The sequence below is a fragment of the Schistocerca nitens genome, unplaced genomic scaffold, assembly GCF_023898315.1.
Source record: "Schistocerca nitens isolate TAMUIC-IGC-003100 unplaced genomic scaffold, iqSchNite1.1 HiC_scaffold_385, whole genome shotgun sequence".
NCBI classification, from domain to species: domain Eukaryota; kingdom Metazoa; phylum Arthropoda; class Insecta; order Orthoptera; family Acrididae; genus Schistocerca; species Schistocerca nitens.
The window spans coordinates 173,242-186,175 of record NW_026045919.1 but is presented as its reverse complement, the minus strand read 5'-3'; the positions used below and the strand labels follow the sequence as shown (position 1 = coordinate 186,175).

Here is a 12,934-nt window from a genome sequence, read left to right as displayed (position 1 = left end):
TCATAAGACTCTGAACCAAGGACAATTACTACGTCTTGGTGCGACTGTGCTTCAGTGCAGGGAGGAGGAGACGTCATGGCCAGGCCTCGGGATTCGACCCCTGCCCAACACGCCTCCACCGAGCTGCAAGGAGACAAAAAAAAAGATAAAAAAAAGTGGTTAAGGCGTTAAAAAAATGGATAAGGCAAAAAAAATGGATAAGGCATCGGTCTCCTAAACCGGGGATTGTGGGTTCGAGTATAAAAAAAAAAAAAAAAAAAGTGGTTAAGGCGTCTGACTTGAAATCAGATTCCCTCTGGGAGCGTAGGTTCGAGTCCTGCCGACTGCGAAAATTTTCTCGCTCTCAGAAGAAGGACGTTCAGCTGCATCCTAGCGGTTGCGTCTCCACTAAACACGTGGATCGCCAGCAATGTGCAGGGTGCAGCGCTACAGTCGCGCCCAGAAGCCACAGCTCATCTCCTCGTCTCACAGCCGTCCACCAGGTGTCAGTGCAAGTGTCACCTCTCTGGGCAGTGCAGATGTGTCCATTTTAGCTTGCAGACGATGACGTGTAGCAATTTATGAGCTAGCGCAAGTCAAATGTTTTACCGTGTGTATCTGCTAGATGCTGCCTCTCACACGCTGGAGAGGCTCACTGCTTCTTGTGTCTCGTTCTTTGCACACGAGTTGCACGTGGCATCGATATAGCACAGGTTTTCTAGCGTCAGCGAAGTCAATATTACATGAATCGAGTCGAAGTGTTTGCTTGTTACGATGATGGAAGCAGAAGAAATGTGTGTGGTACTTCACTGCATCTGCTGCTCGCCTTTCAGCGTCCCTGTGTCTTATCAGATGAAGATGACTGTGAAATTGGCGACGGGGCAGAGGTCAACGAAGACGTGCAAAACAGAGACGTTCAACGTCAGCCGAAATAGCTCAGTTGGGAGAGCGTTAGACTGAAGATCTAAAGGTCCCTGGTTCGATCCCGGGTTTCGGCATGCATTCGTTTTGAAGCTGACGCCAATGGAATTGCTCTGAGTTTGTGATAATGTAACTACCGCCGAGAACAAAAATGACTCCCTCCTGTAGCTGTTCTGGTTGTCCAGTGCATGCCATAAGAGGAACACAGTAGGCAAATGCCTGGGAAGCAAGAAAATAAAAAAAAAGTCCTACCTATTGCGTTCCCTTTTTTGTGTCAGGACGTGAAGAACGTCTCCAACGGAACCGTGAAATGAGCGAAAACGTGGGAAACATTGCATTCGAAATGCTTGTGAATTTTCCAGTTGCCCAGTGAGTGTCGACAGAACACGTAAATCCTCTGCTCCAACGTATGAGACGTAACGATTGCTGCAATTTGTTCTTGCGTCATGTGTCAGCATTCTTCGATAGTCTGTTACGAGCTTAGCACGATAAGTTTGTAGACAGCATCCAGGCGACGTTTTATTAGTTACAGCTCCATGCAGCGAGTGCACAACAGTAAAGGACATGAGTCAATGTGCAGTTGTGTATCGTGGAAGGTTTACAAACGTCTTGTGAGCCCGGATAGCTCAGTCGGTAGAGCATTAGGCTTTTAACCTAAGGGTCCAGGGTTCAAGTCCCTGTCCGGGCGGAAATTTTAATACTTTGGTAGTGATTCGTCTAGTAGAGGTGGAAACACTATGGAAAAGAATGCAACTACGCCGTTTCCTGACACCACAGTGCTTTAAACGGTAGCAGTTGCATGTGTCGGCAGAACTCGCGCTACCGGCAGTCGTGGCCGAGTGGTTAAGGCGTCTGACTCGAAATCAGATTCCCTCTGGGAGCGTAGGTTCGAGTCCTACCGGCTGCGTGCGATTTTGCGTAAAGAGCAGCAAATATTTTCACACACGTGAACGCGGATGCAAACCAATGACGCCACTCTCAACAAGACGAAAATTTAAGAATACTGAGTTTCGCAACGGCCGCTGCTTCCTGTGGCTACCGGTTCACCTCGCACTGACGCTGGGACTGCAGAAAGCCGTCGCAGGCCCACGAGTGCGCTCCCGTCATTTTCTCGCGCCGACGCCGAGTTTGTGAGTACACAGATGTGCTTGGAAGTGTTGGACAGAGCGAACATTCATTTCTTTTTAAGAATCGCAATTCAATCATTCGAGTGCGGCAAAAGCAGTGGTGCAGCGTTTCTTTTCTTATGATCTCGCAGCTGCTTGGAAGTGTGTCCATCGTTTAAGACGACAGAAAAGTAGCGTCAGTGGTGCGTCAGTGGGAAGTCGGTGAAGTCGCCATTGGAGCCATAAGCCAGCAATTACGACATGCGAATCACTCGGACACCACGCAGCTGTACGATAATGCTCGTGCGTGGGCCCGCATAGCTCAGTCGGCAGAGCGGTAGGTTCTCAATCAAATGGTCCTGGGTTCAAGTCCCTGTCTGGGCGAAAATTATTACATTTTGGAAACGGCCAATGGAAACCTTACAGAAATGAGTGAGGCCACGCCGCTTTCTGCCATCAGATTGCTTCTAAAGATGGCAGTTTCCGTTGTCGGGAGACATTTCCGCCACCAGCAGTCGTGGCCGAGTGGCTAAGGCGTCTGACTTGAAATCAGATTCCCTCTGGGAGCGTAGGTTCGAGTCCTGCCGACTGCGAAAATTTTCTCGCTCTCAGAAGAAGGACGTTCAGCTGCATCCTAGCGGTTGCGTCTCCACTAAACACGTGGATCGCCAGCAATGTGCAGGGTGCAGCGCTACAGTCGCGCCCAGAAGCCACAGCTCATCTCCTCGTCTCACAGCCGTCCACCAGGTGTCAGTGCAAGTGTCACCTCTCTGGGCAGTGCAGATGTGTCCATTTTAGCTTGCAGACGATGACGTGTAGCAATTTATGAGCTAGCGCAAGTCAAATGTTTTACCGTGTGTATCTGCTAGATGCTGCCTCTCACACGCTGGAGAGGCTCACTGCTTCTTGTGTCTCGTTCTTTGCACACGAGTTGCACGTGGCATCGATATAGCACAGGTTTTCTAGCGTCAGCGAAGTCAATATTACATGAATCGAGTCGAAGTGTTTGCTTGTTACGATGATGGAAGCAGAAGAAATGTGTGTGGTACTTCACTGCATCTGCTGCTCGCCTTTCAGCGTCCCTGTGTCTTATCAGATGAAGATGACTGTGAAATTGGCGACGGGGCAGAGGTCAACGAAGACGTGCAAAACAGAGACGTTCAACGTCAGCCGAAATAGCTCAGTTGGGAGAGCGTTAGACTGAAGATCTAAAGGTCCCTGGTTCGATCCCGGGTTTCGGCATGCATTCGTTTTGAAGCTGACGCCAATGGAATTGCTCTGAGTTTGTGATAATGTAACTACCGCCGAGAACAAAAATGACTCCCTCCTGTAGCTGTTCTGGTTGTCCAGTGCATGCCATAAGAGGAACACAGTAGGCAAATGCCTGGGAAGCAAGAAAATAAAAAAAAAGTCCTACCTATTGCGTTCCCTTTTTTGTGTCAGGACGTGAAGAACGTCTCCAACGGAACCGTGAAATGAGCGAAAACGTGGGAAACATTGCATTCGAAATGCTTGTGAATTTTCCAGTTGCCCAGTGAGTGTCGACAGAACACGTAAATCCTCTGCTCCAACGTATGAGACGTAACGATTGCTGCAATTTGTTCTTGCGTCATGTGTCAGCATTCTTCGATAGTCTGTTACGAGCTTAGCACGATAAGTTTGTAGACAGCATCCAGGCGACGTTTTATTAGTTACAGCTCCATGCAGCGAGTGCACAACAGTAAAGGACATGAGTCAATGTGCAGTTGTGTATCGTGGAAGGTTTACAAACGTCTTGTGAGCCCGGATAGCTCAGTCGGTAGAGCATTAGGCTTTTAACCTAAGGGTCCAGGGTTCAAGTCCCTGTCCGGGCGGAAATTTTAATACTTTGGTAGTGATTCGTCTAGTAGAGGTGGAAACACTATGGAAAAGAATGCAACTACGCCGTTTCCTGACACCACAGTGCTTTAAACGGTAGCAGTTGCATGTGTCGGCAGAACTCGCGCTACCGGCAGTCGTGGCCGAGTGGTTAAGGCGTCTGACTCGAAATCAGATTCCCTCTGGGAGCGTAGGTTCGAGTCCTACCGGCTGCGTGCGATTTTGCGTAAAGAGCAGCAAATATTTTCACACACGTGAACGCGGATGCAAACCAATGACGCCACTCTCAACAAGACGAAAATTTAAGAATACTGAGTTTCGCAACGGCCGCTGCTTCCTGTGGCTACCGGTTCACCTCGCACTGACGCTGGGACTGCAGAAAGCCGTCGCAGGCCCACGAGTGCGCTCCCGTCATTTTCTCGCGCCGACGCCGAGTTTGTGAGTACACAGATGTGCTTGGAAGTGTTGGACAGAGCGAACATTCATTTCTTTTTAAGAATCGCAATTCAATCATTCGAGTGCGGCAAAAGCAGTGGTGCAGCGTTTCTTTTCTTATGATCTCGCAGCTGCTTGGAAGTATGTCCATCGTTTAAGACGACAGAAAAGTAGCGTCAGCGGTGCGTCAGTGGGAAGTCGGTGAAGTCGCCATTGGAGCCATAAGCCAGCAATTACGACATGCGAATCACTCGGACACCACGCAGCTGTACGATAATGCTCGTGCGTGGGCCCGCATAGCTCAGTCGGCAGAGCGGTAGGTTCTCAATCAAATGGTCCTGGGTTCAAGTCCCTGTCTGGGCGAAAATTATTACATTTTGGAAACGGCCAATGGAAACCTTACAGAAATGAGTGAGGCCACGCCGCTTTCTGCCATCAGATTGCTTCTAAAGATGGCAGTTTCCGTTGTCGGGAGACATTTCCGCCACCAGCAGTCGTGGCCGAGTGGCTAAGGCGTCTGACTTGAAATCAGATTCCCTCTGGGAGCGTAGGTTCGAGTCCTGCCGACTGCGAAAATTTTCTCGCTCTCAGAAGAAGGACGTTCAGCTGCATCCTAGCGGTTGCGTCTCCACTAAACACGTGGATCGCCAGCAATGTGCAGGGTGCAGCGCTACAGTCGCGCCCAGAAGCCACAGCTCATCTCCTCGTCTCACAGCCGTCCACCAGGTGTCAGTGCAAGTGTCACCTCTCTGGGCAGTGCAGATGTGTCCATTTTAGCTTGCAGACGATGACGTGTAGCAATTTATGAGCTAGCGCAAGTCAAATGTTTTACCGTGTGTATCTGCTAGATGCTGCCTCTCACACGCTGGAGAGGCTCACTGCTTCTTGTGTCTCGTTCTTTGCACACGAGTTGCACGTGGCATCGATATAGCACAGGTTTTCTAGCGTCAGCGAAGTCAATATTACATGAATCGAGTCGAAGTGTTTGCTTGTTACGATGATGGAAGCAGAAGAAATGTGTGTGGTACTTCACTGCATCTGCTGCTCGCCTTTCAGCGTCCCTGTGTCTTATCAGATGAAGATGACTGTGAAATTGGCGACGGGGCAGAGGTCAACGAAGACGTGCAAAACAGAGACGTTCAACGTCAGCCGAAATAGCTCAGTTGGGAGAGCGTTAGACTGAAGATCTAAAGGTCCCTGGTTCGATCCCGGGTTTCGGCATTCATTCGTTTTGAAGCTGACGCCAATGGAATTGCTCTGAGTTTGTGATAATGTAACTACCGCCGAGAACAAAAATGACTCCCTCCTGTAGCTGTTCTGGTTGTCCAGTGCATGCCATAAGAGGAACACAGTAGGCAAATGCCTGGGAAGCAAGAAAATAAAAAAAAAGTCCTACCTATTGCGTTCCCTTTTTTGTGTCAGGACGTGAAGAACGTCTCCAACGGAACCGTGAAATGAGCGAAAACGTGGGAAACATTGCATTCGAAATGCTTGTGAATTTTCCAGTTGCCCAGTGAGTGTCGACAGAACACGTAAATCCTCTGCTCCAACGTATGAGACGTAACGATTGCTGCAATTTGTTCTTGCGTCATGTGTCAGCATTCTTCGATAGTCTGTTACGAGCTTAGCACGATAAGTTTGTAGACAGCATCCAGGCGACGTTTTATTAGTTACAGCTCCATGCAGCGAGTGCACAACAGTAAAGGACATGAGTCAATGTGCAGTTGTGTATCGTGGAAGGTTTACAAACGTCTTGTGAGCCCGGATAGCTCAGTCGGTAGAGCATTAGGCTTTTAACCTAAGGGTCCAGGGTTCAAGTCCCTGTCCGGGCGGAAATTTTAATACTTTGGTAGTGATTCGTCTAGTAGAGGTGGAAACACTATGGAAAAGAATGCAACTACGCCGTTTCCTGACACCACAGTGCTTTAAACGGTAGCAGTTGCATGTGTCGGCAGAACTCGCGCTACCGGCAGTCGTGGCCGAGTGGTTAAGGCGTCTGACTCGAAATCAGATTCCCTCTGGGAGCGTAGGTTCGAGTCCTACCGGCTGCGTGCGATTTTGCGTAAAGAGCAGCAAATATTTTCACACACGTGAACGCGGATGCAAACCAATGACGCCACTCTCAACAAGACGAAAATTTAAGAATACTGAGTTTCGCAACGGCCGCTGCTTCCTGTGGCTACCGGTTCACCTCGCACTGACGCTGGGACTGCAGAAAGCCGTCGCAGGCCCACGAGTGCGCTCCCGTCATTTTCTCGCGCCGACGCCGAGTTTGTGAGTACACAGATGTGCTTGGAAGTGTTGGACAGAGCGAACATTCATTTCTTTTTAAGAATCGCAATTCAATCATTCGAGTGCGGCAAAAGCAGTGGTGCAGCGTTTCTTTTCTTATGATCTCGCAGCTGCTTGGAAGTATGTCCATCGTTTAAGACGACAGAAAAGTAGCGTCAGCGGTGCGTCAGTGGGAAGTCGGTGAAGTCGCCATTGGAGCCATAAGCCAGCAATTACGACATGCGAATCACTCGGACACCACGCAGCTGTACGATAATGCTCGTGCGTGGGCCCGCATAGCTCAGTCGGCAGAGCGGTAGGTTCTCAATCAAATGGTCCTGGGTTCAAGTCCCTGTCTGGGCGAAAATTATTACATTTTGGAAACGGCCAATGGAAACCTTACAGAAATGAGTGAGGCCACGCCGCTTTCTGCCATCAGATTGCTTCTAAAGATGGCAGTTTCCGTTGTCGGGAGACATTTCCGCCACCAGCAGTCGTGGCCGAGTGGCTAAGGCGTCTGACTTGAAATCAGATTCCCTCTGGGAGCGTAGGTTCGAGTCCTGCCGACTGCGAAAATTTTCTCGCTCTCAGAAGAAGGACGTTCAGCTGCATCCTAGCGGTTGCGTCTCCACTAAACACGTGGATCGCCAGCAATGTGCAGGGTGCAGCGCTACAGTCGCGCCCAGAAGCCACAGCTCATCTCCTCGTCTCACAGCCGTCCACCAGGTGTCAGTGCAAGTGTCACCTCTCTGGGCAGTGCAGATGTGTCCATTTTAGCTTGCAGACGATGACGTGTAGCAATTTATGAGCTAGCGCAAGTCAAATGTTTTACCGTGTGTATCTGCTAGATGCTGCCTCTCACACGCTGGAGAGGCTCACTGCTTCTTGTGTCTCGTTCTTTGCACACGAGTTGCACGTGGCATCGATATAGCACAGGTTTTCTAGCGTCAGCGAAGTCAATATTACATGAATCGAGTCGAAGTGTTTGCTTGTTACGATGATGGAAGCAGAAGAAATGTGTGTGGTACTTCACTGCATCTGCTGCTCGCCTTTCAGCGTCCCTGTGTCTTATCAGATGAAGATGACTGTGAAATTGGCGACGGGGCAGAGGTCAACGAAGACGTGCAAAACAGAAACGTTCAACGTCAGCCGAAATAGCTCAGTTGGGAGAGCGTTAGACTGAAGATCTAAAGGTCCCTGGTTCGATCCCGGGTTTCGGCATGCATTCGTTTTGAAGCTGACGCCAATGGAATTGCTCTGAGTTTGTGATAATGTAACTACCGCCGAGAACAAAAATGACTCCCTCCTGTAGCTGTTCTGGTTGTCCAGTGCATGCCATAAGAGGAACACAGTAGGCAAATGCCTGGGAAGCAAGAAAATAAAAAAAAAGTCCTACCTATTGCGTTCCCTTTTTTGTGTCAGGACGTGAAGAACGTCTCCAACGGAACCGTGAAATGAGCGAAAACGTGGGAAACATTGCATTCGAAATGCTTGTGAATTTTCCAGTTGCCCAGTGAGTGTCGACAGAACACGTAAATCCTCTGCTCCAACGTATGAGACGTAACGATTGCTGCAATTTGTTCTTGCGTCATGTGTCAGCATTCTTCGATAGTCTGTTACGAGCTTAGCACGATAAGTTTGTAGACAGCATCCAGGCGACGTTTTATTAGTTACAGCTCCATGCAGCGAGTGCACAACAGTAAAGGACATGAGTCAATGTGCAGTTGTGTATCGTGGAAGGTTTACAAACGTCTTGTGAGCCCGGATAGCTCAGTCGGTAGAGCATTAGGCTTTTAACCTAAGGGTCCAGGGTTCAAGTCCCTGTCCGGGCGGAAATTTTAATACTTTGGTAGTGATTCGTCTAGTAGAGGTGGAAACACTACGGAAAAGAATGCAACTACGCCGTTTCCTGACACCACAGTGCTTTAAACGGTAGCAGTTGCATGTGTCGGCAGAACTCGCGCTACCGGCAGTCGTGGCCGAGTGGTTAAGGCGTCTGACTCGAAATCAGATTCCCTCTGGGAGCGTAGGTTCGAGTCCTACCGGCTGCGTGCGATTTTGCGTAAAGAGCAGCAAATATTTTCACACACGTGAACGCGGATGCAAACCAATGACGCCACTCTCAACAAGACGAAAATTTAAGAATACTGAGTTTCGCAACGGCCGCTGCTTCCTGTGGCTACCGGTTCACCTCGCACTGACGCTGGGACTGCAGAAAGCCGTCGCAGGCCCACGAGTGCGCTCCCGTCATTTTCTCGCGCCGACGCCGAGTTTGTGAGTACACAGATGTGCTTGGAAGTGTTGGACAGAGCGAACATTCATTTCTTTTTAAGAATCGAAATTCAGTCATTCGAGTGCGGCAAAAGCAATGGTGCAGCGTTTCTTTTGTTAAGATCTCGCAGCTACTTGCAAGTATGTCCACCGCTTAAGACGACAGAAAAGCAGCGTCAGCGGTGCGTCAGTGGGAAGTCGGTGAAGTCGCCATTGGAGCCATAAGCCAGTAATTACGACATGTGAATCACTCGCACACCACGCAGCTGTACGGTAGCTCAGTCGGTAGAGCGTTAGGTTTTCAACCAAAGGGTGTTGGGTTGAAGCCCCTGTCTGGGCGAAAATTAATACACTTTCGTAACGGCTAATGTGCTGGCAATGGAAACACTAGAGAAAAGAGTGAGGCCACGCCGCTTTCTGCCATCGGATTGCTTCTAAAGATGTCACTTTCACTTGTCGGAAGTCGATATTGCCACAGGCAGTCGTGGCCGAGTGGTTAATGGCAGCTGATGGTCGCCGGCTTACCTTACAGAATCAAATAACCCATGAACTTACCTGCTACTATGAGACCTTATATGCTGTGGCTGATTCTGATCCGGTTGATAATGACGAGATTTTAACTGCTATCCCATCAGTTTTAACAGAGGACCATAATACGGAATTTTTAGCTCCTTTTACTGCAGACGAAATTTCAGCTTTTATTGCTTGTTCACCATCTCACAAATCTCCTGGTCCGGATGGCCTTCCTAAGGAGTTTTTTGTTCGCTTTTGGCCTATTATAGGGCCTGTTTTTACGGATATAGTAAATGAAATTTTGAATGGTGGCTCAATTCCAGCCGATTTCAAGAGAGGTACGGTTGTCCTGATACCGAAAGCTGCTGGTTTGAAGACAGCTAGTGACTTTCGTCCTTTAACCCTTTTAAATTTTGATTATAAGACGGCTGCTAGGGCTGTTAATGCACGTCTATCCCTCTTGCTTACACCTGTGATAACTCCTTGTCAAAGCTGCTTTCCGGGGCGCTCCATCTTGACGCCTCTGGCGGGGTATCGTGATATTGTGTCGATTGTCGCTGTCACCAATATTTCCTGTGCGCTTTTATTTGTTGATTTTAGTAAGGCTTTTGATCGTGTGTCCCATTCGTTTTTAGAGCTTCTGCTGCGCCGACTCGGTTTTAATGAAAAGGCGCTGCTGGTACTTAAGAATATGACGACTGGCATTTCTGCTAAGATTGACATTAATGGCCAGCTGACGAAGGTCATTGATATTAAACGTGGCGTCCCGCAAGGTAGCCCTTTATCCATGACCCTTTATGCTCTCTCCCTTCAACCACTCCTCACACGTCTCAACTCGACACTTCGTGGTCTTACGATCTCTGGGGTTACCCAGACAGCAACAGCTTATGCTGATGATTTGGTTGTTTTGCTTCGTTCCGCCGCAGAAGTGCCGCTGTTGAAAATGGAACTAGATAAATTTTCTGCAGCCTCAGGTTCTCGTATTAACCCCCGTAAAAGCAAACTCCTGAATTTGCGGGGCTTTGAACGTGTGGTTATTCCGTGGGTTATGGCTGTTGAACACCATACACATTTAGGTATCTATCTTGAACGGTGTCCTCTTCGTATGGCTGCAAAAAATTGGCAAGTGGCCATTTCCAAGCTTCAAGGTGTTTTATTCGAACACTCATGGCGTTCGATACCGCTACTGCAAAAAAAGCGTGTATTAGACACTTATGTTTTATGTAAAGTATATTACGTTGCTCAGTTGTTTCCGCTTCCCCGAATGCAGGGTGCAAAAATGGTCCAGCTTATTAACAGATATATTTGGCGGGGGCACATTTTTAAATTACGTTGTGATGTTTTTACGAAGCCGCGTCTTGAGGGCGGCTTGTCGTTCACCGATGTCCGTGTCAAGGCTGCTGCCCTTTATGTTAAGCGAACCCTCCATCTTTTATTTTCTGAGTCCCCGACTGTTACTTCGCGATTACTCCATGTCGTTCGTCCTGAGAGCTTGTCACCGCCTATTAACGTAGGGTCTCTAAATGCGAAGCTACGACATGTTCGGGACTTCTACATTGAGATTAGTTACCTGGATCTCCACTTACAACGTCGTCCTGTTTTTACTACGCGAACACTGCTTGCCAAATGGCACAGGTCGTTTTCTTCCAACCCGATTGTTTTGCAGTATCCCCGTTTTAATTGGCGTAACATATGGACGAATATTAGCTTACCCGTTCATTCAGCAACTGTTGCCTCCCTATGGTATAAGGTGGTTAATCAGCTGATTCCTACGAACGTACGACTTCATCGTATAGGTTTATGTGTCTCTCCGCTTTGTCAAACGTGTGGTTGTGTTGATACGCTCCCACACCGATTTACCTGCGCTGACCGTCTTCGCATGTGGTACTGGCTGCGCCGACAATTGGCGTTACTCACCAGGAGTTCGGAATCGGCATTTACAACTGATATCCTCTGCTGGCCGGACACGGTTTTTTATCCCCGGACAAAGAACAACACCATTATGTGGCTTCTTGGCCGTTACATTTTTGCAGTGGTTGATGGTGATGGTCTTTCCGATTTTATTTCGTTTATTGGTTACATGCTTCATGAGTACTGGACGCAAAAATCTTTCCCACATCTTAAGAGGGACTTTGCGAATATGCTTAGTATTGTTTTCGAAAAGCAGGGGATTGGTTAAGTTTCCACTTCTATTGATAATTACTGCGCCAGATGCATTAATGGCACCGGTATAGGGGCATACTGATCTCACTTCATGATACGGAAGACATTCTCGCTAGTTCTTAGTTCTTTTACCTTCCTGCCAAGCTTTTACCTGTTTGGATAGACGACGCATCATGACCCCCGTGTCCACATATAAGTATCATAAGACTCTGAACCAAGGACAATTACTACGTCTTGGTGCGACTGTGCTTCAGTGCAGGGAGGAGGAGACGTCATGGCCAGGCCTCGGGATTCGACCCCTGCCCAACACGCCTCCACCGAGCTGCAAGGAGACAAAAAAAAAGATAAAAAAAAAGTGGTTAAGGCGTTAAAAAAAATGGATAAGGCAAAAAAAAAATGGATAAGGCATCGGTCTCCTAAACCGGGGATTGTGGGTTCGAGTATAAAAAAAAAAAAAAAAAAAAAGTGGTTAAGGCGTCTGACTTGAAATCAGATTCCCTCTGGGAGCGTAGGTTCGAGTCCTGCCGACTGCGAAAATTTTCTCGCTCTCAGAAGAAGGACGTTCAGCTGCATCCTAGCGGTTGCGTCTCCACTAAACACGTGGATCGCCAGCAATGTGCAGGGTGCAGCGCTACAGTCGCGCCCAGAAGCCACAGCTCATCTCCTCGTCTCACAGCCGTCCACCAGGTGTCAGTGCAAGTGTCACCTCTCTGGGCAGTGCAGATGTGTCCATTTTAGCTTGCAGACGATGACGTGTAGCAATTTATGAGCTAGCGCAAGTCAAATGTTTTACCGTGTGTATCTGCTAGATGCTGCCTCTCACACGCTGGAGAGGCTCACTGCTTCTTGTGTCTCGTTCTTTGCACACGAGTTGCACGTGGCATCGATATAGCACAGGTTTTCTAGCGTCAGCGAAGTCAATATTACATGAATCGAGTCGAAGTGTTTGCTTGTTACGATGATGGAAGCAGAAGAAATGTGTGTGGTACTTCACTGCATCTGCTGCTCGCCTTTCAGCGTCCCTGTGTCTTATCAGATGAAGATGACTGTGAAATTGGCGACGGGGCAGAGGTCAACGAAGACGTGCAAAACAGAGACGTTCAACGTCAGCCGAAATAGCTCAGTTGGGAGAGCGTTAGACTGAAGATCTAAAGGTCCCTGGTTCGATCCCGGGTTTCGGCATGCATTCGTTTTGAAGCTGACGCCAATGGAATTGCTCTGAGTTTGTGATAATGTAACTACCGCCGAGAACAAAAATGACTCCCTCCTGTAGCTGTTCTGGTTGTCCAGTGCATGCCATAAGAGGAACACAGTAGGCAAATGCCTGGGAAGCAAGAAAATAAAAAAAAGTCCTACCTATTGCGTTCCCTTTTTTGTGTCAGGACGTGAAGAACGTCTCCAACGGAACCGTGAAATGA

At 48.5% G+C, this 12,934-nt stretch overlaps 16 non-coding genes across 16 annotated transcripts; all 16 read left to right on the top strand.

Annotated features, from left to right (window-relative positions):
• The first annotated feature begins 904 nt into the window (after positions 1 to 904).
• Positions 905 to 977, top strand: Trnaf-gaa (transfer RNA phenylalanine (anticodon GAA)). The gene has a single exon. It is a non-coding gene; the product is annotated as a tRNA-Phe (tRNA).
• Positions 978 to 1,515: 538 nt separating this feature from the next.
• Trnak-uuu (transfer RNA lysine (anticodon UUU)) lies at positions 1,516 to 1,588 on the top strand. The gene has a single exon. It is a non-coding gene; the product is annotated as a tRNA-Lys (tRNA).
• A 137-nt stretch (positions 1,589 to 1,725) lies between these two features.
• Positions 1,726 to 1,807, top strand: Trnas-cga (transfer RNA serine (anticodon CGA)). The gene has a single exon. It is a non-coding gene; the product is annotated as a tRNA-Ser (tRNA).
• A 710-nt stretch (positions 1,808 to 2,517) lies between these two features.
• Positions 2,518 to 2,599, top strand: Trnas-uga (transfer RNA serine (anticodon UGA)). Its single transcript has one exon. It is a non-coding gene; the product is annotated as a tRNA-Ser (tRNA).
• A 576-nt stretch (positions 2,600 to 3,175) lies between these two features.
• On the top strand, positions 3,176 to 3,248 carry Trnaf-gaa (transfer RNA phenylalanine (anticodon GAA)). Its single transcript has one exon. It is a non-coding gene; the product is annotated as a tRNA-Phe (tRNA).
• A 538-nt stretch (positions 3,249 to 3,786) lies between these two features.
• Positions 3,787 to 3,859, top strand: Trnak-uuu (transfer RNA lysine (anticodon UUU)). The gene has a single exon. It is a non-coding gene; the product is annotated as a tRNA-Lys (tRNA).
• Positions 3,860 to 3,996: 137 nt separating this feature from the next.
• Positions 3,997 to 4,078, top strand: Trnas-cga (transfer RNA serine (anticodon CGA)). Its single transcript has one exon. It is a non-coding gene; the product is annotated as a tRNA-Ser (tRNA).
• Positions 4,079 to 4,788: 710 nt separating this feature from the next.
• Trnas-uga (transfer RNA serine (anticodon UGA)) lies at positions 4,789 to 4,870 on the top strand. The gene has a single exon. It is a non-coding gene; the product is annotated as a tRNA-Ser (tRNA).
• Positions 4,871 to 5,446: 576 nt separating this feature from the next.
• Positions 5,447 to 5,519, top strand: Trnaf-gaa (transfer RNA phenylalanine (anticodon GAA)). Its single transcript has one exon. It is a non-coding gene; the product is annotated as a tRNA-Phe (tRNA).
• Positions 5,520 to 6,057: 538 nt separating this feature from the next.
• Positions 6,058 to 6,130, top strand: Trnak-uuu (transfer RNA lysine (anticodon UUU)). Its single transcript has one exon. It is a non-coding gene; the product is annotated as a tRNA-Lys (tRNA).
• Positions 6,131 to 6,267: 137 nt separating this feature from the next.
• On the top strand, positions 6,268 to 6,349 carry Trnas-cga (transfer RNA serine (anticodon CGA)). Its single transcript has one exon. It is a non-coding gene; the product is annotated as a tRNA-Ser (tRNA).
• A 710-nt stretch (positions 6,350 to 7,059) lies between these two features.
• Positions 7,060 to 7,141, top strand: Trnas-uga (transfer RNA serine (anticodon UGA)). Its single transcript has one exon. It is a non-coding gene; the product is annotated as a tRNA-Ser (tRNA).
• A 576-nt stretch (positions 7,142 to 7,717) lies between these two features.
• Positions 7,718 to 7,790, top strand: Trnaf-gaa (transfer RNA phenylalanine (anticodon GAA)). Its single transcript has one exon. It is a non-coding gene; the product is annotated as a tRNA-Phe (tRNA).
• Positions 7,791 to 8,328: 538 nt separating this feature from the next.
• On the top strand, positions 8,329 to 8,401 carry Trnak-uuu (transfer RNA lysine (anticodon UUU)). Its single transcript has one exon. It is a non-coding gene; the product is annotated as a tRNA-Lys (tRNA).
• A 137-nt stretch (positions 8,402 to 8,538) lies between these two features.
• Trnas-cga (transfer RNA serine (anticodon CGA)) lies at positions 8,539 to 8,620 on the top strand. Its single transcript has one exon. It is a non-coding gene; the product is annotated as a tRNA-Ser (tRNA).
• Positions 8,621 to 12,625: 4,005 nt separating this feature from the next.
• On the top strand, positions 12,626 to 12,698 carry Trnaf-gaa (transfer RNA phenylalanine (anticodon GAA)). Its single transcript has one exon. It is a non-coding gene; the product is annotated as a tRNA-Phe (tRNA).
• The last annotated feature ends 236 nt before the right edge of the window (positions 12,699 to 12,934 follow it).